Source organism: Heterodontus francisci, chromosome 9, assembly GCF_036365525.1.
Source record: "Heterodontus francisci isolate sHetFra1 chromosome 9, sHetFra1.hap1, whole genome shotgun sequence".
Taxonomy (NCBI): Eukaryota; Metazoa; Chordata; class Chondrichthyes; order Heterodontiformes; family Heterodontidae; genus Heterodontus; species Heterodontus francisci.
In genome coordinates, this window is record NC_090379.1 from 38,076,370 (window position 1) to 38,100,680 (window position 24,311).

The 24,311-nt window shown below is 43.9% G+C and overlaps 1 protein-coding gene across 4 annotated transcripts in view; it reads left to right on the plus strand.

Annotated features, from left to right (window-relative positions):
• The window catches only part of rtn1a (reticulon 1a), a 226,021-nt gene that overhangs the window by 77,904 nt on the left and 123,806 nt on the right, over positions 1-24,311 (plus strand). The gene's annotated exons all lie outside the window — the stretch shown is intronic.

Below are 24,311 nucleotides of genomic sequence, written 5' to 3' on the forward strand. Positions count from 1 at the left end.
ATTTTGCCAGCAGCAGAGCAGACTGCAGCCACCACCCCCCCACCCCCGCCACATGTGGAGGTCACCAGCTCAATGGAGCCCTACCTCGCTGCAGCAGGCTGGGGGCCCGTCGGAGCCACAGAGTTCATCCCCAAAGAGGGACCCGCCAGCAGCAAAGGCTGCATGCATGGCCCAAATGCTGCTGCCGGAGGGCTTTCCTCTCCAATCAGAGGAGCCTACTGACCTGGCCCCTCTAAGAATTTTAAATTTATCCTCGCACCCCCGGGGCCTTTCCATGTTGAGGCGCCCTCTTGATCCCTAACTTGCTTCAGCAGTGCCTAGCTGATTGGGCTGGCAGCATCGGGAGGCCATCAACAATCCTTATTTGGACAGGGAACTTGGAGGCAGCCAATTAGGAGGCTGCCTCCAGGAAAATAGCTCCCCTGGTCTCGATGGTGGCAAGTGCAGAATCGGGATCCCCAGGGTCCCAAAGCCCGTCGTAAAATCGTGCCCAATATTTAATTTCTGTTGACCTACTTCCAAATAAATAGGAAACCCTGACATGAAACTAACTCTAATTTAAGATTCAATTTAGCTGTTCTACTTCTCAGCCTGCCACTGTACTTTAAACCTGCTGGGGGTTAAATTAGATAACTCCCGAAAATGGGGGTGGGGATTGTGGTATGCTATTAACCTGTGCCTGTTCATTGCGATGCAGAAAAACGTTACATTTGTGCTCTCTTTTGTTTTAAAATTCATTGGCTGCATGCATCAGCAGCGGGCCCAATATTGCAAGTGGTTCGCATTACTTAAAAGCAGCCTGGCCCTCTTAAAGGAAAGATACTGCAAGAAGTGGTGGGAGTTTTTTGAAAAGTGAAACTGTGCTGTGATACGCTGAGAAATGACTGAACATGTGAAAGAGTGAGCACCCAGGATTTCTGACAATGCACTGGAGGTTCTGGCACAAAACATGCAGAGAAGGAGGGACATCCTATATCCTCAGGAATCAGGAGGTCCCCCAGATATAGGCTCAGAAAAAGTGGGAAAAAGTAGCTGCAGAGATTAATGCCCAGAGTATAGCTCCGAGAACATGCATGGGGTGCAGGAAGAGGTATAACAATCTCACAAGTTGTCAAGGTGAGTGAGTTCAGTCTTCAATTGGTATATCCTTAACCACAAGCCTCATCCACTGCTTAATTCACTACACCCTCACCACCCACCTACCAATAATAACTATCAATCAGTATACAGCCCTTTAATTTATATGCTTTATATCACACTCAAACTTAGTACACTTGCATCCCTCGCACCCTCAGCTCATGCACACTGGCAGCTATTCAACCATTAGAGCCACATCACCCAAGCATATTGTAGGACTCTCACTGACACACTTTCCTCTTTCTTGCAGGAGAAAGTGGTGCATAGCAGGAGGCAGCAGGAAAGAACTGAAGGACAAATTTGCCTTCATGTTTAATCCCCATGGAGGAGATGGTGCTGGGCATCATGGGAAGGGGCATCGTTGAGACTGTAGCCACTGATGGGGCTGGAGGGATCGATAATGAGGGTATCTCCATATCTAATTCTCTTCCCACTTCTCCCTCATCCCACAAACTCTTCTGACTCACAAGCTGCAAATGATGTAAGAACTGACTTTCCCCTCTCCCATCTCCACAAAGCAACCCTTGTCCCTTCTTCATTTTAGATACCCAAGAACTGGAACCTTCCCAGTCAGCAGAGGAAGAAGAAGAAGATAGCGAAGATGAAGAGATACTGTCACTCAATCTTACACTAGCTGCACATTTTTTAGAGGCTGGAATATAGGAGGGATCTTAATGTGGTGAGACACTGAGCACAGCAGCACATGAGCTAGGGCTGGGGAAAGGAAAACACAGATGTCAGCTTGCCTAAATTCTTCTGGAGAGGAGTCAGATAAGGACTTTGGGCCAGGCGACAGAAGAAGGCTGCTGGGTGTACTCAACCAAATGCCTGGTGCACTGGAAAGTCTGCCAGAAAGCTTGCGCTCAATGTTAAGGCGCATGGAGGAGTCCAGCACTAATTTGGCATAGTGCTTTGTGCAGAACTTGGAACCCATCCTTTCCAACATGGAACAGATGGTCACCTCCATCATCATACCTGTGAAACCCACCATGATGCAGCATCTGATGCCTGATCCCATTACAGCACAAACAGCTTTTAATGCCATACAAATGGCTTCCATCAAAGGTCTAAGCACTGCAGTGGAAGCTAGGATTTCTGTCTTGCACGCTCAGACTGCTGCCGCTATGGCTACGATACCAGTGTTCAAAGGGGCTGCCAGGACATCACAGCAGTATATTAATCTGTTCTTCAACAGAACGGCCAAATTGCTGAGGTACAGTGCTGGGAGAGTTGTAGTGGCTCCCTGGAACATGAACCTGCACTCCTCTGTCAGGATGACAGCATTCATGCTCCCACCCCTGCCACGCCACAAAGTGTCCTTGCTGTTATCTATCAGCAACCATCCAACACTGCTGCAGCCCAAGCTGAGATGATGCAGTCCCTAGGCCCATGGCTGTTCAAGGTTGCCCTCCAAGGCGCACTCCAGTCTCCTCCTTTGAAGGTCAGCAGCCTTCTGCCATTCATGCTGCAGCACGTGGTAGGAGCATTAGGACAGGCAAAGGCACATTGAAGACAGGTACTAAGGGAATGCGCAAGGATTAGTTTAAATTTGTATGCATTACATAATTAGTAAATTTATAAAATTGGATTGGAATGTACTTTTTCTGGTGTTTTTTATTTTTATGTTGCCAGAAAGAGGACAACATAATGGTCAATGATAGAGGAAAGGTAAGGAATGTGTGACTTTTGGTGAATAGGAAGTTGTGGTTGACTCTGCTCCCCACCTGAAGTTAAAGACCAGTTCTACGAGGAACTCCATAATATCATTAGTAGCATTCCTAATACCGAACATTTGTTCCTGCTGGGGGACTTTAACCATGACTCATGACCCTCCTGCCTCGGGCATTGGAAGGATGAATGAGAATGGACAGAGACTGCTGGAGTTGTGTACCTATCACAAGCTCTGCATCACCAACTCGTTCTTTCAAACTAAACCTTGTCACCAAGTTTCATGGAAGCACCCAAGATCACGTCGTTGGCACCAGCTGGACCTCATTGTCACAAAGTGAGCCTCTATAAACAGTGTTCAAATTACACGCAGCTTCCACAGTGCGGACTGCGACACCGACCACTCCCAGGTGTGCAGCAAAATTAGTCAAAAACCAAAGAAGCTACATCACTCCAAATAGAATGGCCACCCGCGCATTAACACTACCAGAATTTCTTACTCACAGCTGTCACAAAAGTTTCTTAATTCACTTGAAAAAGCCCTTCAAAACACTCCTACAGGGGATGCAGAGACCTTGTCGGCCCACATCAGAGTCGCCATCTATGACCACCAGCAATGACCACCTTTGGCAAACGTGAGAAGCAGAATGCAGACTGGTTTCAATCTCACTTTGAAGAGACGGAACCAGTCATAGCTACTGAGCGCATTGCACTGTTGAATTACAAGAAAGCCCCCAGCGAGATAACATCCGTTGCACTTAAAGCAGCCAGAAGCACCGCGCAAAGAACAGCCAGGCGCTGTGCAAATGACTACTGGCAACACATATGCAGCCTTATTCAGCTGGCCTCCGACACCGGAAACATCAGAGGAATGTATGATGGCATTAAGAGAGCTTTTGGGCCAACCATCAAGAAGATCGCCCCCCCCTCAAGTCTAAATCAGGGGAAACAATCACTGACCAATGCAAGCAAATGGACCGCTGGGTTGAGCACTACCTAGAACTGTACTCCAGGGAAAACGATGTCACTGATACCGCCCTCAATGCAGCCCAGTCTCTGCCAGTCATGGATGAGCTGGACGAACAGCCAACAAAATCGGAACTCAGTAATGCCATCGATTCTCTAGCCAGTGGAAAAGCCCCTGGAAAGGATGGCATTACCCCTGAAATAATCAAGAGTGCCAAGTCTGCTACACTGTCAGCACTACATGAACTACTTTGCCTGTGCTGGGATGAGGGAGCAGTACCACAGGACATGCTCGATGCCAATATCATCACCCTCTATAAGAACAAGGGTGACCGCGGTGACTGCAACAACTACCGTGGAATCTCCCTGCTCAGCATAGTGGGGAAAGCCTCGCTCGAGTCATTTTTAAACAGACTCCAGAAGCAGGCTGAGCATGTCTACCCTGAGGCACAGTGTGGCTTTCGAGCAGAGAGATCCATTATTGACATGCTGTTCTCACTTTGGCAGCTACAGGAGAAATGCTGCGAACAATAGATGCCCCTCTACATTGCCTTCATAGATCTCACAAAGCCTTTGACCTCGTCAGCAGACGTGGTCTCTTCAGACTACTAGAACAGATCGGATATCCACCAAAGCTACTAAATATCATCAACTCATTCCATGACAATATGAAAGGCACAATTCAGCATAGCGGTGCCTCATCAGATCCCTTTCCTATCCTGAATGGCGTGAAACAGGGCTGTGTTCTTGCACCAACACTGTTTGGGATCTTCTTCTCATTGCTGCTCTCGCATGCGTTCAAGTCTTCAGAAGAAGGAATTTTCCTCCACACAAGATCAGATAGCAGGTTGTTCAACCTTGCCCGTCTTGGAGTGAAGACCAAAGTACAGAAAGTCCTCATCAGGGAACTCCTCTTTGCTGACGATGCTGCATTAACATCCCACACGGAAGAGTGTCTGCAGAGACTCATTGACAGGATTGCAGCTGCCTGCAACGAATTTGGCCTAATCATCAGCCTCAAGAAAACGAACATCATGGGACAGGACGTCAGAAACGTTCTATCCATCAATATCAGTGATCACGCTCTGGAAGTGGTTCAAGAGTTCCCCTACCTAGGCTCAACTATCACCAGTAACCTCTCTCTCGATGCAGAAATGAACAAGCGCATGGGAAAGGCATCTGCTGCTATGTTCAGACTGACCAAGAGGGTGTGGAAAAATGGCGCACTGACACGGAACACAGAAGTCCAAGTGTTTCAAGCCTGTGTCCTCAATACCTTGCTCTACGGCAGCGAGGTCTGGACAACGTATGTCAGCCAAAAGCGACGTCTCAACGTATTCCATCTTTGCTGTCTCTGGAGAATCCTTGGCATCAGGTGGCAGGACCGTATCTCCAACGCAGAAGTCCTCGAGATGGCCAACATCCCCTGTATATACGCCCTACTGAGCCAGCGGCGCTTGAGATGGCTTGGCCATGTGAGCCGCATGGAAGATGGCAGGATCCCCAAGGATGCATTGTACAGCGAGCTCGCCACTGGTATCAGACTCACTGGCCGTCCATGTCTGCAAACGTGACATGAAATCCTGTGACATTGACCACAAGCCGTGGGAGTCAGTTGCCAGCGATCGCCAGAGCTGGCGGGCAGCTATAAAGGCGGGGCTAAAAAGAGGCGATTCGAAGAGACTTAGCAGTTGGCAGGAAAAGAGACAGAAGAGTAAGGAGAGAGCCAACTGTGTAACAGCCCCGACAACCAATTTTATCTGCAGTGTCTGTGGAAGAGTCTGTCACTCTAGAATTGGCCTTTATAGCCACTCCAGGCACTGCTCCACAAACCACTGACCACCTCTAGCTAACCCATTGTCTCTCGAGACAAGGAGGCCAAAGATAGAAAGATAGGTTGACGTTACTGGTATGGCTCATTTAAAAATTTGATTATGTAGTGCCCAGGCAGAGAGTGGCTGTCTATGTTGTAACCTCCCTTCCTATTCCTGTTCCATCACTTCCTGTTACACATCCTTCACTTCCTCCTCCTCTTTGTGCTGTTGCTCCTCAGCCTTCCACCTAATGAGTGTGGCAAGGACTGTTCCCTCATAATGGCCAGGTTGTACAGCATGTAGCATATTACTATAATTCTTGATACCAGCTGAGTACTGTAGAGCTCCTCCAGAGCAGTCCAGGCAGTGGAAGCATTGCTTGAGGACACCGATGGGGTGCTTTTATAATGTTGCTTGTGGCAGCATAGCTTTCATTGTAGGCCTGCTGTGCACATATGCGTGCGTTCCAGACCAGAGTCATGAGTGGATAACCCTTGCCATCCAGTAGCCAGCCTTTGACTTCCATGGTGGGTCAAATGCAGGATGATAGAATCAAGACTGATGCTAGGGTATCTACACGATGTGTTGCCTCCATCAGTATTGCACTGTGAGTGTCGGCCTAGATTTTGTGCTCAAGTCTCCCGAGTGGGACTCGGATCCATGACCTTCTGGCTAAGAGACAAGAGTGCTACCCACTGAACCACGGCTGACAGCATGGAGGCATAGCAGGGGAGATCAGAAGCTTGATCAAAGAGGGTGGGGCTTTTAAGGAAAGGGATGTGGAGAAGTTTAAGGAGGAAATTTGAGTGTGGAGTCTAGATGGCTGAACTCATGGGACTTAAAATGCAGCAATTTAATTTGAAGTGCAAACATGACAGCCATTTGCGCAAACACTATCCCATAAACTTCATTTAATGCTCTTGACTTTAACGTCTACCTAAAATGGCATTGAGGGCTTTGGTTCAACACCTCAGCTGAAGGATAACACACCTGACAATGCAGCACCTCTTCGATACCTCACGAAAAGTGTTATTCTGCATTATGTGCTCAAGTTCTGAAGCTGCGTCTTGAACTCAGAACCTTGTAATCATGAGGTCAGAGCCCTACCAAACTGAGCAAGCTGTTGCAGATAAGTGATTAAATCTCGCTGAATGCATAATACAACACTATTTTTCCTGAGGTAATGTATCTTCTTGTTAATTAATCCCAGAGACTTCCTGGAGCACTGACTACTGCAGCAGCTTTTCTGCAGTCGTGTTGACATTTTCCAGATGATAAATCCTTTCAGCAAAATGTTGCAGTGTTTCTAAAGCCCCAGTGGGATAAATTAGTGTTATCATATTTTTATTTGAGAGAAGCCATGAAGTCTCATTGTTCAATCATCTCTGAAGGGTTAATGAATAGAGTTTAATGTTGGCTAGATCCTTTACTAAAAATAACTCCCTCACATGAAGGAACACTTCTATATTGTTGGCAGCAGAGATTTTTCTTTTGTATGGTGTGACCTAATGAAATGAGTTGCAGATTGAAATAAAGAATGTAAATCACTCTCGCAATCGAGTATAGATATATTTTACACTGTGAACGGACTAGGCTTTTAGAGAATTTTTAGAGGTAAAAATTCATATGAATCAAATTATATTGTAGCTGATTTGTAGCTTTTATACTCAACTGCATCAGACCTGATGTCTGTTCGTGATGATCTGTAATTAAGCATGAGGTTTGGAGACATAATTAGAAGAAGAATTTCTTAGTGTTCCAAAGACATCAACCAGATTACATCAGAAATTATATACAATTGAGCCTTATCTGCAAGAATTTTCATTGAAGTCTGGAGACCACCAACTGGAATGCAATTGAGCAGTTTTAATTACATTTTCACAAACTTTCAGCTTTATGATGCAACCATATAAGTTATTAGGGTGTTCGGTACGGAGTAGCATTAGCTATCTGTGCAGTTTTGATATTTGGCTTTGAGTCGGGAGACCAGTGGGAGTTAGTGAAGCTCCGAGAGATAACCAGCAGTTGGACTGCCAGCATTTGTTTTCAAGGATATTTCAATTTTAGAATTGAAAAATTTGGGTTTGTATTTGCTGGGAACTTTGCCAGAGACGCCCACATCCCATGAATGAATAATAAAATAAAAAGTATAGACAATGGAAGTAGACAGTTGGAAACTTAAAAGCCACTGTCAGACAGTGATTATCAGTTTTTTTACCAATTTGCATTATCCTTAATTGAGGTTTACTGTAATATTAAAACTGTCCTGCTTTGAAATATTAATTCTTTGTGTCAAGTTTGCTCTTCAAATCAATAACTTATGGGAAATCGTATCTTTTTCTTGCAATTTAATAAAGTCATGCTTTGTTTTTCAGCTAAGATTGATATTTCTCCATAACCAGTGTTCCAGCACAGTGGGGCACAATCATAAAATTAGAGCTAAGCCATTTAGAAATGAAAAAAGGAAGCACTTTTTCCACACAAAGGGTAGTGGAAAATATTGAATTTTGTCTCCCAGAAGTTGTGTATGCTGGGGCAATTAAAATTTTCTATATTGAGATTGACAGATTTTTATCAATTAAGGGTATCCAGGGATATGGATCAAAGGTGGGTCAGTGGAGATGAGGTACAGATCAGCCATGATCTAATTGAACGCTAGAACAGGCTGGAGGGGCTCAATGGATTCACACCTGTTCCTACGTTGATAAGTCTGGTCAATATCAATCATAGGAATGCCTTGTACTGACTCCCAATCTTAAAGCTAGAAAGTATTATTCTAAGATTGATGTAGCCATGATTCGTAAATGCAAGGACATGAGAAATGTCAATCTTGGATTAATTTTTTTTAAATTTAATGCATGGCGTGGCCTGGGGAGCAAATCTTGGAGTCCCCAACAAGAGAAGCAAAGTTTGAATCTTGGCTGCAGTCATGACCCAGTTTACGAGACAGAACATTTTATGACATCGTGGCACTTCATTTGCGAGGAAAGAAAAAGCCAATGGGACCATTTCAACTTTGCTGAAGCCAAAACGTATCTTGTGTGACCTGACTGAGTCACTAATAGCTGTGGAAGCCATGTGATTTTTAGGATATTATTATTGAAACTGAATTTTTCAATGGAGTATTGACATTTTTCAGTCCTGTGGATTAGCAGTCTAAAAATAATTTTCACAGTTGAATGGTTTACAGATTATTGGCCATTTCTATCTTTACTATCCGAAAATCTTACTTTAAAAAATCCTTTCAAAACAAAAATGTATTGAACATAATAAACAGGATATATACAGCATGCCCACAAGTTAAGATTTTTATTTTCGTCCACTAGGTTAACTGACTAACTTGTGACTCCATCACTTGTAAATTGTTCACTCAGCATTATTTTTGAAGAACTTGGCTCAGATTTTTGTCAACTGGAGAAATGCCTACTTTATATTTCACAATGAGCTAACAACGTTGGTTCTCGGGAATTGTGACCCCCGAGAATATAATTTTATTAGGAATGTAAAAAAAAAAGCAACCAATTAAAAACGTCTGTAGTAACAATTCTATAGCATATTTTAAGAACTAACAAGCCACTTAAGTGGCATAAATGGCATAGTGTGTTCACACAGCTATGGAATATCAATTAGTGAGAGATAGATTGATGCTAAAAGCACAAAGCCTATTTTGATAGGTATAAACTTTCCAAATGATGTGAGCAGATTTTTGGTGGGGAGGGGATTGTTCTCAATAATGCAAAAAAAGCAATTAACATGATGGGAAGTGATGAACAGGGCAACACTATTTTGACTCGAAGACAGAGACAAGTCTATAATAAGTTGCATAACTTTAAAAAAGGAACACAAAGGCAGGACATGAATATTACTGTTCAAAGAAAAAAAGTACATTACGTATAAGGAATACATTGAAAGTAATTGTTAGGCATATTATACAAATGATGATTTTACTCAGAAAAATATTGGTACGGATGTAGCAAGCAAGATAGTAGATGTGTAGTTAGCAGGGATATGCATATTATGTTAAACATGATGTTGTAGAAGAAAGAGGATGTAGTGCAGGAAGGAAATTCCACTGGTCAAATTATACTGTCTCAATCCACACTATTTTGATGATTAATGACTAAGTTGACTGACATATAAATGGAGGTTGCAGCTTGAAGTAGGTAGTGTGATCTTTCAAATGAAACAGTCTGTGAGAGAGTTATAGCTGAGATGTTAAGGAGGGTAGGTGTTCACCTTTGGAGACTTGAAGGGGAAAGCCTTATGTATAATCAAATATTCTATGATTAGCATGATCTAGCAACATGATTATGCACAGTGATTATGGACGATCACATAATAGCACATGAACTAATAATGTAGTAAATTAATAAATATGCTTATTTAATTATACTGTTATATTATTGCCTTTAAGAGTGATGACCCTTTAAGATCTTAGAATGCTAATGAGCCAAGTATCAGGACGCAGTCATGTGACTCGGAGCCCGAGTCACTCTGCTTCTGTAACACCTAGTGGCAGGTTCTGTAAATAGTTATCTCTGTACTGTACATTATAAGTTGGCTGTAATAAAACTGTTTGAGATCTTCAGCATAACTGGACTCCACGCATCTCATTTATGTTGTATAAGACAACATAAAAGAACTCATTACATATACCATCCATTTTCTTCACAGACCAAAGAAGATCCAGTCATGCATGAACCAAAACAGGAGAGCACCACTCAGCACAGCTCCTTGTCATCACTTGAAATGAACAGTAGCCTAGATGCACATAGCGTAGGCATGATTTTGAGGAGGAGGCAGTTTGTCACACAGGATTGGCAGTGAAGGGCTAACACTGCTGATGGGTATTCACTAGCCAGCTGGTACTGGGCAAGAATGTGTCATGGTGCATGCTTCTACTGTGTTGCAAGATAGAAAACTTTGTTTTCATTCACTCAAAGGCAGTTGAAACCTAGAACCATTTGCTTCCTTGCAGACACGAGTGGGAGGTTGAGGCTGAGTCAAAGACATTAACACTTGGATATGCAGTTCCACATGTAAACAATTATTTTCATTGCAGTCTGCCATTTAGTATGTGGCAAGACCAGTGGTAGCTATAGTGGAAGTTTGAGTAATGTTGGGATTAAAACATTTCAGGAACATATTTTACAAATGTTTTCATTCTTGCTATGAAGGCTTTGCGATACTAACTCCCAAGAAGCGGTTGCATCAGCTACTTAGAGACCATTTGGAGCTCAGTGCAATGAGCTCTGCAGCAGCTGATTGGCACGCCTGTATGACGCATAATACAGCAATGCATGTGACAGTAGGTGCTGCCATTAAAAGCAATGTGCACACAGAAAACCCAGTCAGGAGATACCCTGATACAAGTGTGTCACAATTAATCACAAAAAAGACTGTCCCAGTGGTATTCTTTGCCAGTTTACTAGTAGGTCACCCATCAGTGCCACTGTCACTAAGGAAAATAATAGCCAGGCGCATCAAGGAAATTCATTGCACAAAAGGGGAAAATTAAAATCCATAAATGTAGATTTTTCACTTATTTTTAGCACCAAAACCGCAAGAAAATTGGGTGGGGGAGCGAGGGAATTAGAGCTCAAAAAACATGGTAAATTCAGAGAAAATCAATTTATATTTTGAACATCATTAAACCTCAAGATAATATATAAGAGATGAATGAAGCACATTTAGGCTAAATAACAAACCACAACTATTTACACAGTTCATAGACACACTTTTATGGCATCAATGGACTTTCAAAAATAACGTAATACGTTTCCATGATCACAAAATATTGTCAAACTATTTAAGCAACAATATACATTTATGATGTTTGTGACTAGAGTGTGAACTGCAAAATGTTGACTGCTTAAACTAATGTTTAAAGGAGCACATCACCGCCATAATTTTATGAAGCACATTTTAAAAAAAATCTTAACTTTTTAATTATGGGACATTTTTTTATAAATGTTCGTGAATCCCATAACATATTGTGCAGGATTTTCTCGAGGGCTTCTGGACCCCGACATCAGGACCAAATGGGTGTCTCGAGCCTGCACTTAGTGGGAGCCAGAACGGGGGGAGCTATTTTTCCAGAGGCAACCATCATAATTGGTCAATCAAGGAGGGTGTGTGGGCCCCCGATTCTGCTGGTCCAATCACAGGGCCGGCAGCTCTTGAGCCTCGGCAGCCTCACTGGGGGAGGTGGGCTCAGCTGAGGTAGATCTGAGAATGCATGGGTGCCTCAAAATGGGGGTGTCCTCGGAGGCATAAACTTAAACTGAAAATTCAGAGAGGCCGAGCAGGCAGGCCCTGCTGAGCGAGGGGAAGCCACTCTGTTGGCAATGTTTGGGCCACAGGTGCGGCCTTTGCTGCCGACGGCCCCATCTTTGGGGGTTGGAGCCACCGTCTCTGATGGTCCTGCAGCCTTCCGTTAGGAGGCCACTTCCATGCAGCTGGTGGCCTCCACGCGTGACGGGAGGGCCACTTCGCTCCCGGCAAAATGCTGGCGAGCCCTCTAAATTGCCCCTTATTGGGGCCTTATATATGCAAATTGACTACCTGCCTGCCTTCGTCCAGCAGGCAGCTGATCCGTCTCCCAAGCCACTTGAGGGGAAACTTCTGTGTCACGAGTGCTTCAGGGATCCATCCCAATGCGCTTTCTGCTATTTTCCTGGCCCCCTGCCTCTACGCCTGCTACCCTGGGTCCAGGAAAATTCAGCCCATTGTGTCTGTACAAGAGTTCTTGATGATGATACTCCTCTAACAAGTTATTTTTGTGCTTTTTATAATTATTGTAACACAGACTTCAAAATGTAATAATTCCAGGACATAATAAACACTAAAGCCCTAAAAATCCACAGGGGCAGCCCCCAGGTTGGCTTCACTTCTCCTTTTGTTCAGGTATGCAATATTTCTTATAAAGGAGTAAGAACAGTATTTTAAAATACTCTTCTGAACCACAAACTATGCTTTGATTCAAATGTCTTTTGTACAAAAATGCTACCTAATCTTTATTGACACGGGTGCACAACATTTTTTATAATGGAAGGAGATAAAACTATATTTTGAAAAATACTTGCTGATTTTATTAAAAGTATTTAACTGGCTATAGAATAGGATGAATGTTGGTACATCTTTTTTGAGAGGTACTGTAGCAGTAAGAATGTGTCAGCTGTCCCTCGACTCTAGGGCGATGTTTACTCGGGGTCATGAGTTTCTGCCATGAGTCGTCTTGTGACTGAGCAGGCATATTTTCGACCATCAGATCTTTGGGCACATGGGGCAGAACTACCCATGAAGTAGTGGGATTTGGAGTGCAGGATTTTCTTCCTTTTTCCTGTTCTGCTGTCGCTCTCCCTCATCATTAAGGCAGTAAGAATCATACCACTTACAATGTTGCAGCTTTCCATTAAATTATTTATTGACTTTTTTGAGGCCACTTCTAAGATTCTGTAAGAGATGCCATTTTCTTCCTCTTGTAGAAGCTATCAAGATAACAGCATAGTCTAGTGAGTAGAAACTTGACTCATACATTTTCTCATTTATATTTTAGGAGTTCAGTAGATTAACATATTTTATTCAAGAGTCTGAGAGTCTGTACTGTTTCTGTGGTGATATAGTATGGTTAAGGTTGCAGGGTATTGCCATTACCAGATCAGTGCAAAATAATTTTGGATGTGCATCAACTTAAAAGTTACAGTCCTACTTGAGACAGGTCCTGATGTAATATCCAATATAAGACTCCCTACTAGCAGAGTGAATGTGTTCACATCAGTTTGCATTCACACCAGCTGCAATGTAACTTCAACCTTGTGCAAGCCATATTTTAAGATTCCCTAATCAGTTCATCTGAAGTTCTTTCCTTCCCCTCCCTCCCCCCACAGAAAATCAACATTGATAAGCAATTTGTCCCTGTGATTTTAAAAGTTAGCACTTAAGTGAAATTTAGTTGATTGATATAATATAAAATAATCTACATATTCCAAGTTAGCTAATGCAGTGTATGAAAAAAGTATGCAATAACCATTTCAGGCTGTAATGGCCGTACCAGATTGGTATCTGTGCAGTATAGTCCATTGAGACAGTTGGGAACTTAACACTAAAAGTATTTCATACAATTTTTTAATGTGAAAGCATGATAGACCAGTATATAAATTTATAGAACATAGAAAACATAGAACATAGAAAAATACAGCACAGAACAGGCCCTTCGGCCCACGATGTTGTGCCGATCCTTTGTCCTCTGTCAAGGACAATTTAATCTATACCCCATCATTCTCCTTTATCCATATACCTATCTAAAAGCCGTTTGAAAGTCCCTAAAGTTTCTGACTCAACAACTTCCCCAGGCAAGGCATTCCATGCCCCGACCACTCTCTGGGTAAAGAACCTTCCCCTGACATCCCCCTTATATCTCCCACCCTTCACCTTAAATTTATGACCCCTTGTAACGCTTTGCTCCACCCGGGGAAAAAGTTTCTGACTGTCTACCCTATCTATTCCCCTGATCATCTTATAAACCTCTATCATGTCACCCCTCATCCTTCTCCGTTCTAATGAGAAGAGGCCTAGAATGTTCAGCCTTTCCTCGTAAGACTTATTCTCCATTCCAGGCAACATCCTGGTAAATCTCCTCTGCACCCTCTCCAAGGCTTCCACATCCTTCCTAAAATGAGGCGACCAGAACTGCACACAGTACTCCAAATGAGGCCTTACCAAGGTCCTGTACAGCTGCATCATCACCTCACGGCTCTTAAATTCAATCCCTCTGCTAATGAACGCTAACACCCCATATGCCTTCTTCACAGCCCTATCCACCTGAGTTGCAACTTTCAACGATCTATGCACATAGACCCCAAGGTCTCTCTGCTCCTCCACATGCCCAAGAACCCTACCGTTAACCCAGTATTTTGCATTCGTGTTTGTCCTTCCAAAATGGACGACCTCACACTTTTCAGGGTTAAACTCCATCTGCCACTTTTCAGCCCAGCACTGCAACCTATCCAAGTCCCTTTGCAGACGACAATAGCCCTCCTCGGTATCCACAACTCCACCAACCTTTGTATCATCTGCAAATTTACTGACCCACCCTTCGACTTCCTCATCCAAGTCGTTAATAAAAATCACAAACAGGAGAGGACCCAGAACTGATCCCTGTGGCACGCCACTGGTAACTGGGCTCCAGGCTGAGTATTTACCATCTAAGACCACTCTCTGCCTTCTATCAGTTAGCCAATTCTTAATCCAAATGGCCACATTCCCCACTATCCCATGCCTCCTGACTTTCTCCATAAGTCTACCATGGGGGACCTTATCAAATGCCTTACTAAAATCCATGTACACCACATCCACTGGTTTACCCTCATCCACTTGCTTGGTCACCTGCTCAAAGAATTCAATCAGGCTTGTGAGGCAAGACCTACCCCTCACAAAACCGTGCTGACTGTCCCGAATCAAGCAGTGTCTTTCCAGATGCTCAGAAATCCTATCCCTCAGCACCTTTTCCATCAACTTGCCTACCACCGAAGTAAGACTAACTGGCCTGTAATTCCCAGGGTTGTTCCTATTCCCTTTCTTGAACAGGGGCACAACATTTGCCACCCTCCAATCACCTGGTACCACCCCCGTCAACAGAGAAGATGAAAAGATCATTGCCAGCGGCTCTGCAATTTCATCCCTTGCTTCCCATAACATCCTTGGATATACCCCGTCAGGCCCGGGAGACTTGTCTATCTTCAAGTTATTCAAAAACCCCAACACATCTTCCCTCCTAACGAGCACTTCCTCGAGCTTACCAGTCTGTTTCACAACGTCCTCTTCAGTAATACACCCCTTCTCATTCGTAAATACCGAAGAGAAGTACTCATTCAAAACCTCACTTATCTCTTCCGGCTCAACACACAGTCTCCCGCTATTGTCCTTGACCGGACCTACGGTCCCCCTAGTCATCTTCATATTTCTGACATACGCGTAAAAGGCCTTGGGGTTTTCTTTTATCCTACCCGCCAAGCATTTTTCATGCCCTCTCTTAGCTCTCCTAATCCCTTTCTTCAGATCCTTCCTGGCCATCTTGTATCCCTCCAGAGCTATGCCTGTGCCCTTTTTCCTCAACCTTATATACGCATCCTTCTTCTTCCTAACAAGACTCTCAACCTCTCTTGTCAACCACGGTTCCCTCACATGACCATCCCTTCCCTGTCTGACAGGGACATGCTTATCAATGGCCCCTACTATCTGCTCCTTGAAAAAGTTCCACATTTCGACCGTGCCCTTCCCTGCCAGCATATGCTCCCAACTTATGCTCCTCAGTTCCTGCCTGACAGCATCATATCTACCCTTCCCCCAATTGTAAACCTTGCCCTGTTGCACATACCTATCCCTCTCCATTACCACAGTGAATGCTACAGAATTGTGATCACTATCTCCAAAGTGCTCGCCCACCAACAGCTCTATCACTTGCCCTGGTTCATTACCTAGTACCAAATCCAATATTGCCTCCCCTCTGGTCGGGCAGTCTACATACTGAGTCAGAAAAGCTTCCTGGACATACTGCACAAACACTACCCCATCCAAACTATTCGATCTAAAGAGTTGCCAATCAATATTTGGGAAGTTGAAATCCCCCATAATTACTACCCTGTGACTTCTGCTCCTTTCCAAAATCTGTTTCCCAATCTGCTCTTCCACCTCCCTGCTGCTATTGGGGGGCCGATAGAAAACTCCCATCAAGGTGACTGCTCCTTTCCTGTTCCTGACCTCAACCCACAGTGCCTCAGTCGGCAGATCCTCCTCGAAAATTCTTTCAGCAGTTGTTACACTATTTCTAACTAACAATGCCACCCCCCCACCTCTTTTACCACCATTCCTAATCTTATGAAAACATCTATAACCAGGTACCTCCAAGAACCATTCCTCCCCCTCACCTATCCACGTTTCAGTGATGGCCACAACATCGTAGTCCCAAGTGCCCATCCACGCCTTCAATTCACTCACCTTATTCCTGATGCTTCTTGCGTTGAAGTATACGCACTTTAACCCTTCTCCGTGCCCATCTGTCCTCTGCGACAGTGCTACCTTCCCCAATACCTCACTACACTCTTTGTCTTTCTGAGTGGACCCACTGGTCCCTGGACTACAAGTCCGGTTCCCATCCCCCTCCCAAACTAGTTTAAACCCTCCCGAACAGTACTAGCAAACCTCCCTCCCAGGATATTGGTGCCCCTCTGGTTCAGATGCAGCCCGTCCTGTTTGAACAGGTCCCATCTTCCCCAGAATGCATTCCAATTATCCAAGAACTGGAAGCCCTCTCTTCTACACCATTCCTGCAGCCACGTGTTCAGCTGTGCTCTCTCCCTATTCCTAGCCTCACTATCACGTGGCGCCGGCAACAAACCAGAGATAACAACTCTGTCCGTCCGAGCTTTCAGCTTCCAGCCTAACTCCCTAAACTCACTTCTAACATCTGTGCCACCCTTCCTTCCTACGTCGTTGGTGCCAATGTGCACCACGACCTCTGGCTGCTCCCCCTCCCCTTTAAGGATCCTGAAGACGCGATCACAAACATCACGGACCCTGGCACCAGGTAGGCAACAAACCATCCGTGCGTCTCGCTTGCGCCCACAGAACCGCCTGTCGGTACTCCTCACCATCGAGTCCCCGATGACTAGTGCTCTCCCATTCTCCCTCCTTCCCTTCTGAGCCACAGTGCAGGACCCCGTGCCAGAGGCCCGTTCACTGCAGCCTGCCCCCGATAGGCCGTCCCCCCCAACAGTATCTAAAACTGTATACTTGTTGCTGAGGGGAACGACCACAGGAGATCCCTGCACTGACCTCTTCCCACCTCTAACTGTTACCCAGCTGCCTTTGTTTTGTGGAGTAACGACATCCCTGTAGCTTCTATCTATCACCCCCTCAGCTTCCCGAATGATCCTCAGTTCATCCAGCTCCAGCTCCAGTTCCCTAACACGGTCTGATAGGAGCTGGAGACGGATGCACTTCCAGCAGGTGAAGTCGGCAGGGTCACCGGAGGTTCCCCTCACCTCGAACATACTGCAGGAGGAGCACTGCACTCCCCTGGCTGCCATTTCTTTTACTCAATTACCCCTTAATTAAGTACAAATATAGATATTAACAAAAACAGTGAAATAGCTTACCTGTTCAGTCCTTTTTGGCTAGAGGAGGAGGGTAAAAAGGGTCTTTATATTTTTCAAACCTGACCAACTGCAGGCCACAAATGATTCCATTGTCCAGTACTAGAACCATAGTAGACTATAGAATAGGAACAGGAGTAGACTATTCACCTTGAGCCCATTCCCAAGTTCTGGCCATGTCTGTAATGATCCTTATGGTTTTCAACTTTTCCCTTTAACCTAGCTCCAGTGATTTATCTGATGGAATAAAAGATAACGTTACAAATTTCATGGATAATATTATGCCTCAACTTTTTCAAATTAATCTCAAACTGTTTTTATGAGGATTTGTTTTATTGGATTCACTAAAATAGAATCCATTGAGCATTACATTTATTTTGTGTAGAATTGTACTTCAACTGAATTTCTGAAATAGCTTTTAATGGCATTGAGTTGAATTGCAGTACCCAAGCCCAGTTTCATATTTATTGTATGTTGTAAATCATTTCAGCTCCAACACTGGAAGAATGCAATTTTGAATATATTGATCGATATGGAAACTCCATCACACCTTCATCCTTAATAGCTAGCTAAATGCTACCTTCTATTGAGTTCCATTTCCCACCATGGCAACAGATTCCTTCTGTTCACCATCTGCAGTGAAACCAGAAATGTATTCTTTATATTAATGTTTATCATGCCATTACAAATAATAAGCAATGATTTTAGAAGATTTTAAAATAATTATTTAGTACAGTTCGCAAAGTCTAAGGCATGTATTTTCCTCTTCACTAATTTTAGTATAAGAAAGTCGATATCAGTTGGCAATTCTTACTTTGTTGCTCTTATCGTCCCTTAACATTCTGTATTCATATTGCTCTTGTCAAGCCCACATCTGATGAATTGTTAACCATTTCAGTAGCTACACTATTTGTTGTCAGCAGTGACATTCCTCCACCAACCTCATAAGGAAATTTATGCATAATATATTGTTCCTTGCAGCCCCATCTCTTACTCATCTGCTTAGAGCTGTGTGTCTGATGATGATAATATCAATATTTTCAGAAGTTTACTTCTAATTCTTCTTGATTGAATAGAAAAACATTTAAGACTGTTACTCAACAGTTTCTTTCTTAGCCTAATTTGATCCTTTTGTTATATTTGTATTTTTTCTATGTGCTGAACAACAATACTTCCACACACTTGACCAACGAAAATCATTCAAAACTAGTTATAGTTTTGCATTACATCCTGCACTTACAATGTAGCAGTCTTCCATGGCCACTGTTGGAACTCTATCTGGACACTAGAGACTAATGCTTAATAACACACACCACTATGAGCATGGTCCATTTGGTTGTAAGTCCTGATTCTCATCTGATCCTGGTGTGTTGTCGCAAAAGCCAAAAGGTAATCTTGCATAAGAAATAGCAAAACACATAGCACTTGGTGTAGAGAGTTAGAACACTCCCCACAGTGGTACATTGGCCCAGAATTTCCTTGAAATGAGTTGCCTCTTTAATTAAAAAAAAATACAGCACTTGATGCCTGTATGTGGTGGGTGTTACAGGCATGTTTCCTGGGTCTGCTCCTTTGTATTGAAGACATTAGGCACAGCCTCCTAGCAGTAGATGCAACCAAGAATGCCAGGAATGTAACTTATGCTGCCTGGAGGGAGGTGGAATTGGTTCTGAGTGCCAACTCCTGCACCCACGGGACTGCAGACCAGAGCTGCAAAAAGTTCAATGACATCAATCACAGAGTAAATGTGTAGGCAAATTGCTGAAAAGTGCAGAAACAATAGAGCAGTTATAAGGGATTTCAACTACCCTAATATTAATTGGGATAACATCACTGTAAAAAGGTATAGAAGGCACAGAATTCTTAAAACAATTTCAGCCTGTAGAAGCTAAACAACAGTTCTGGACTTGGGGAATGAAGTTGGGCAGGTGGAAGGGGTATCAGTGGGAGAGCATTTTGATGGTAGTTATCATAATTCAGTTTGATTTAGTGTAGCTTCGGAAAAGGTCAAAGATAGACCAAGAGTAAAAGTTCCAAATTGGGGAAAGGCCAACTTTACTAAGCTGCGATGAGATTTGGCAAAAGTGGACTGGAAACAGCTACTTGAAGGTAAATCCGTGTTAGAGCAGTGGGAAGCATTCAAGGAAGCGATTAGAGAGGGTTCAGAACAAATCTGTTCTCACTGTTCCACAACAGCGCCTCTGATATGTTTTCCATTTTCCTCAACCGAGGATTCCCCCCCACTGTGGTTGACAGGGCCCTCAACCGTATCTGGCCCATTTCCCTCACTTCTGTCCTCATCCCTTCCCCTCCCTCCCAGAACCCCGACAGGTTTCCCCTTGTCTTCACTTTCCACCTCACCAGCCTCCACATCCAGAGAATCATGCTCCGCCATTTCCGCTACCCCCAGCGTGATGCCACCACCAAATGCATCTTCCCCTCCCCTCCCCTCCCCTGTCAGCATTCTGAAGGGATCGTTCCCTCCGTGACACCCTGGTCCAATTCTCCATTACCCCCGACACCACGTCCCCTTCCCTCGGCACCTTCGGTGGTGTGATACCTGCCCTTTTACCTCCTCTCTCCTCACTATGCAAGGCCCCAAAAATTCCTTTCAGGTGAAGCAGCGATTTACTTGTACTTCTTTCAATTTAGTATACTGTATTCGCTGCTCACGATGCGGTTTCCTACATTGGAGAGACCAAATGCAGATTGGGTGACTGCTTTGTGGAACACCGCCACTCAGTCCAAAAGCATGACCCCGAGCTTCTGGTTGCTTGCCATTTCAACACTCCCCCCTGCTCTCATGCCAACATTTCTGTTTTTGGCCAGTATTCCAGTGAACATCAATGCAAGCTCGAGGAGCAGCACATGATCTTTTGGCTAGGCACTCTACAGCCTTGTGGACTGAACATTGAGTTCAATAACTTCAGAGCATGACTGGCCTTTTTTTTATCTTTTATTTTTTAACCGTGTGCTTGCTTTTCATGTAGTCAGAGCTGCTCATTATTCTGCTATGAACACTCTCTCTGGATTAATTCTTTGTCTTTCACCACAAGCATTAACACACTCTTTGCCTTTGTCCCAGGACAGCTTTGTTATTTAAACTCTCCTGTCCTATCAAACACCTTCCCCTTTGTTCTCTTGCCCACCCTCCACCTCTTCACTTGCTTAAAATCTAATTCTTTTCTAACCTTTGCCAGTTCTGATGAAAAGTCACTGACCTGAAATGTTAACTTTGCTTCTCTCTCCACAGATGCTGCTGAGTATTTCCAGCACTTTTTGTTTTTATTTACGGAAAAGGTTGGGACTGCCAAATCTAGACCCCCCCCCCCCCCCCCATTTTTCAAACAGCATGTAGGGTAGGATAAGGCAAAGAAGGGAATCTAACATCAGATACCAAGAGCTCAATACTGCAGAAAACCTAGAAATAAAGTATAGAATGTGCTAGATTGAAGTTATAAAAGAAACTAGGCAAGTAAAGAGAGGGCATGAAAAAATATTGACAAAATCAAGGAAAACATGAAGATGTTTTATAAATACATAAAGAGCAAAAAAGATAACTGAAGGAAAGAGTATGGCTAGTTAGCGACCAAAACGATAACCTGTGTGGAGGCGTAAGATATGGGCATGGTTCTCAATGGATGCTTTGCATCTGTCATCACAAGAGAGGGGAATGATGCAGTCATTGTAATTGAGGAGGAGGAGTATGAAATATTAGATAAGATAAACATAGCAAGAGAGGAATATTTACACGGTTTAGCAATTTTGAAAGTAGGTAAAGCGTCAGGCCTGGATAAAATGTACTCTTTGTAAGAGAAACAAGGGAGGAAATAGCCGAGGCTTTGACCCTCATTTTCCAGTCTTCTCTGGTTTCAGGCATGGTTCCGGAAGATGGGATGACTGCTAATATTGTACCATTGTTGAAAAAGGGAGGAAGGAATAGACCGAGTAAATACAGGCCAGTCAGCCTGACCTTGGTGGTGGGAAAATTATTGAAAAAAATTATGATTTATACAGTTCCTCAGAATTTTTTCCAATGATTTTCCAACAGCACTGTTAGGAAGGGAGTTCCAGGATTTTGACCCAGCGACAGTTAAGGAACGGCGATATAGTTCCAAGTCAGGATGGTGTGCAGCTTGGAGGGAACTTTCTGGTGGTAGTGAGTTGCTGCAGTACATCTTGTAGCAGGTACACACTATGGCCGGGATTTTACCAGCCCTCTGGAGATGGGCTGGGAGGTGGGAAGGCTGGTAAAATGGTGGTGGCAGGCATTGAGATACTTCCAAAGGTGCGAACAGCAGCAGCTCAGCTGCCCGCCGACCAGAGGCAGTGGCCAATTAATTGGCATATTAATGGCCATTTTATGCCACAGCCAGCATTTTACCGGTGTCAGATTAGACCCCACCACTTGGGGAGACATCCAGGTACATTGAGGTGGACTCACTGGTGGGGGGAGGTGGGACCTTGCTTCCCAGGGGCGCCATGTCCCACAGAGGGTCCCCCAGGCAGCAGTAACTGCCCCCACAGCTCCGCTGCTGGCGGGTTTACCTATCCAATCACCGGGGCTTGTCTCCCTGGCCCCGGCACATTAAAAAATTCTCTCTGGTCCTTCGTGGGCACGTCAACATGGAGGCGTCCTCCCTTCCCTGCAGCCTCAGCAGCGACCACCTCTGATTGAGCTGACGGGTCAGAGAGGCAAGGAAGGCAATACCGGTGGCCTCTTAATTGGCCGCTGCCATTAAAATCTCCTCCGCAGTCCCACCATTCCTCATACGGGCTTGGGGCACACATTTGTTCACGGCATGCTGGTAATATTCCGACATATATTTCTCACCAGGATTGGCAAGGGAATATACTAGACACTCTCTGCTTTGCCCACATTGCATACTCTGCACCTTCTTGCTTGCACTATAATTCTTCACACTACACTTTCAGTAAGCATGGTTTCAGTAAAGTATCCAGGCACTGGCCTGTTATCCTCTGCTGCAACTCCTGCCAACTGATCACCCATAGCATTTGCTTCCTCACAGCTATGGACCTGCTCAGATTTGTTTACCTGGGCAAGGGATTGAGTGATAGTGAGGATGTGGCTCTGGGTGATTCACAGAGTTTGAGGAACCTAAGAGGTTCCTATAAGGTTCCCAAAAGCCTAGGAGGTATGGTATCTAGAGCATATAGGTACTTGCTTGAGAAGAAGGATGTTTGAGGAATATCATATCTATGTACTGGTTCTAAGGTCAATCTCCAAGGGTGTGTGGCAGCTGACGGGTATGATTCTTGTGTTTACAGCGGTCCTTTGTGGCAACATCACAGAAGCTGGGTCTTTATTGCAGGCAGCAATTTAATAAGTAGTGTACAATAGCAATGCAAAGCCAGGGCAATAGAGGCTGCTTGTGCCATTGGTTCTCTGACAGATGAGATGAATCTAGTGGAGACTTGTGGGAAGTATTTTAAAGGCTCACAAGTGGCAGAAATGGCTTCCATACGAATTTCCTTACTTAATTTTTCTTGCGCCGTTCCTACATGATACATATGCCAAAACAATGAGGAAGTTAGCTTCCCACAGTACCTGTTCCAGTGTCTTATAAACATACATATTTCTTGTACTGCGCAGAACTCTGTACAAAGAGCACCTAATCTTATTCATTTATCCATATCACAAATACAAGAGATTAATGTTTAACTTTTCCATTTGATCAAATATTCTGTGCTTATAATCACTAAACGTTTACGGGTAAGCCAAATAACAATCCTTTTGACAACTGTCTGGCAGACTACAGCTCTTTCCTCATCCTTTGTAATTCCTTGTTAAAATGGAAGGCATTCTTTTTCCAAGTAAAGATTAATGTACTTAAGTTATAACTTAACTTTTAGAAGATTTTTCTTCAACTTTTTTTAAAAAACTGTGTTTGTCCATGCCCTTTTCAAAAGACTGTTTGGCTCTTGCTGCTCATTGTATGTTGTGGTATATTTTTGAGTTGGTATTTTGTTGCTAATACTCTGTATGGCAAGTGGGACCATAAATAACCTGTTTCAATTGTGTGTCCAAGGTGGTAGAGCTTTTCTGTCAAAACTACGGCAGTCATTCTTCTTGTTCTCCTCTCAGCCCCAGCTTGTTCGCCTGTCAGCCCCAACTTGTCATTACCATCCACGTTTCCTTTGTAGGTCTCTGCTTTACCACTTGAATATGGCAGTAAGTAGAAATGGAAGTATGTAATAATGAAATAAAAGCAAGAAATGCTGGAAATACTCAGCAGATCTGGCAGCATCTGTGGAGAGGAGTTCTGAAGAAGGGTCACTGACCTGAAACGTTAGCTCTGCTTCCCTCTCCACAGATGCTGCCAGACCTGCTGAGTATTTCCAGCGTTTCTTGTTTTTATTTCAGCAGATTTCCAGCATCTGCAATATTTTGCTTTTATTATGTAATAATGAATCATCTCTTATTAATCCTAGTGATGGAGTGAAAGCTTTTGATGACAGGCTCCATTCCAGTATATACGAGAAAGGGAGAGGAACGGAACACAGACTGACAAAAATAGGCAGAGCAGGAAAAAAAATCTTAATTCCTTTC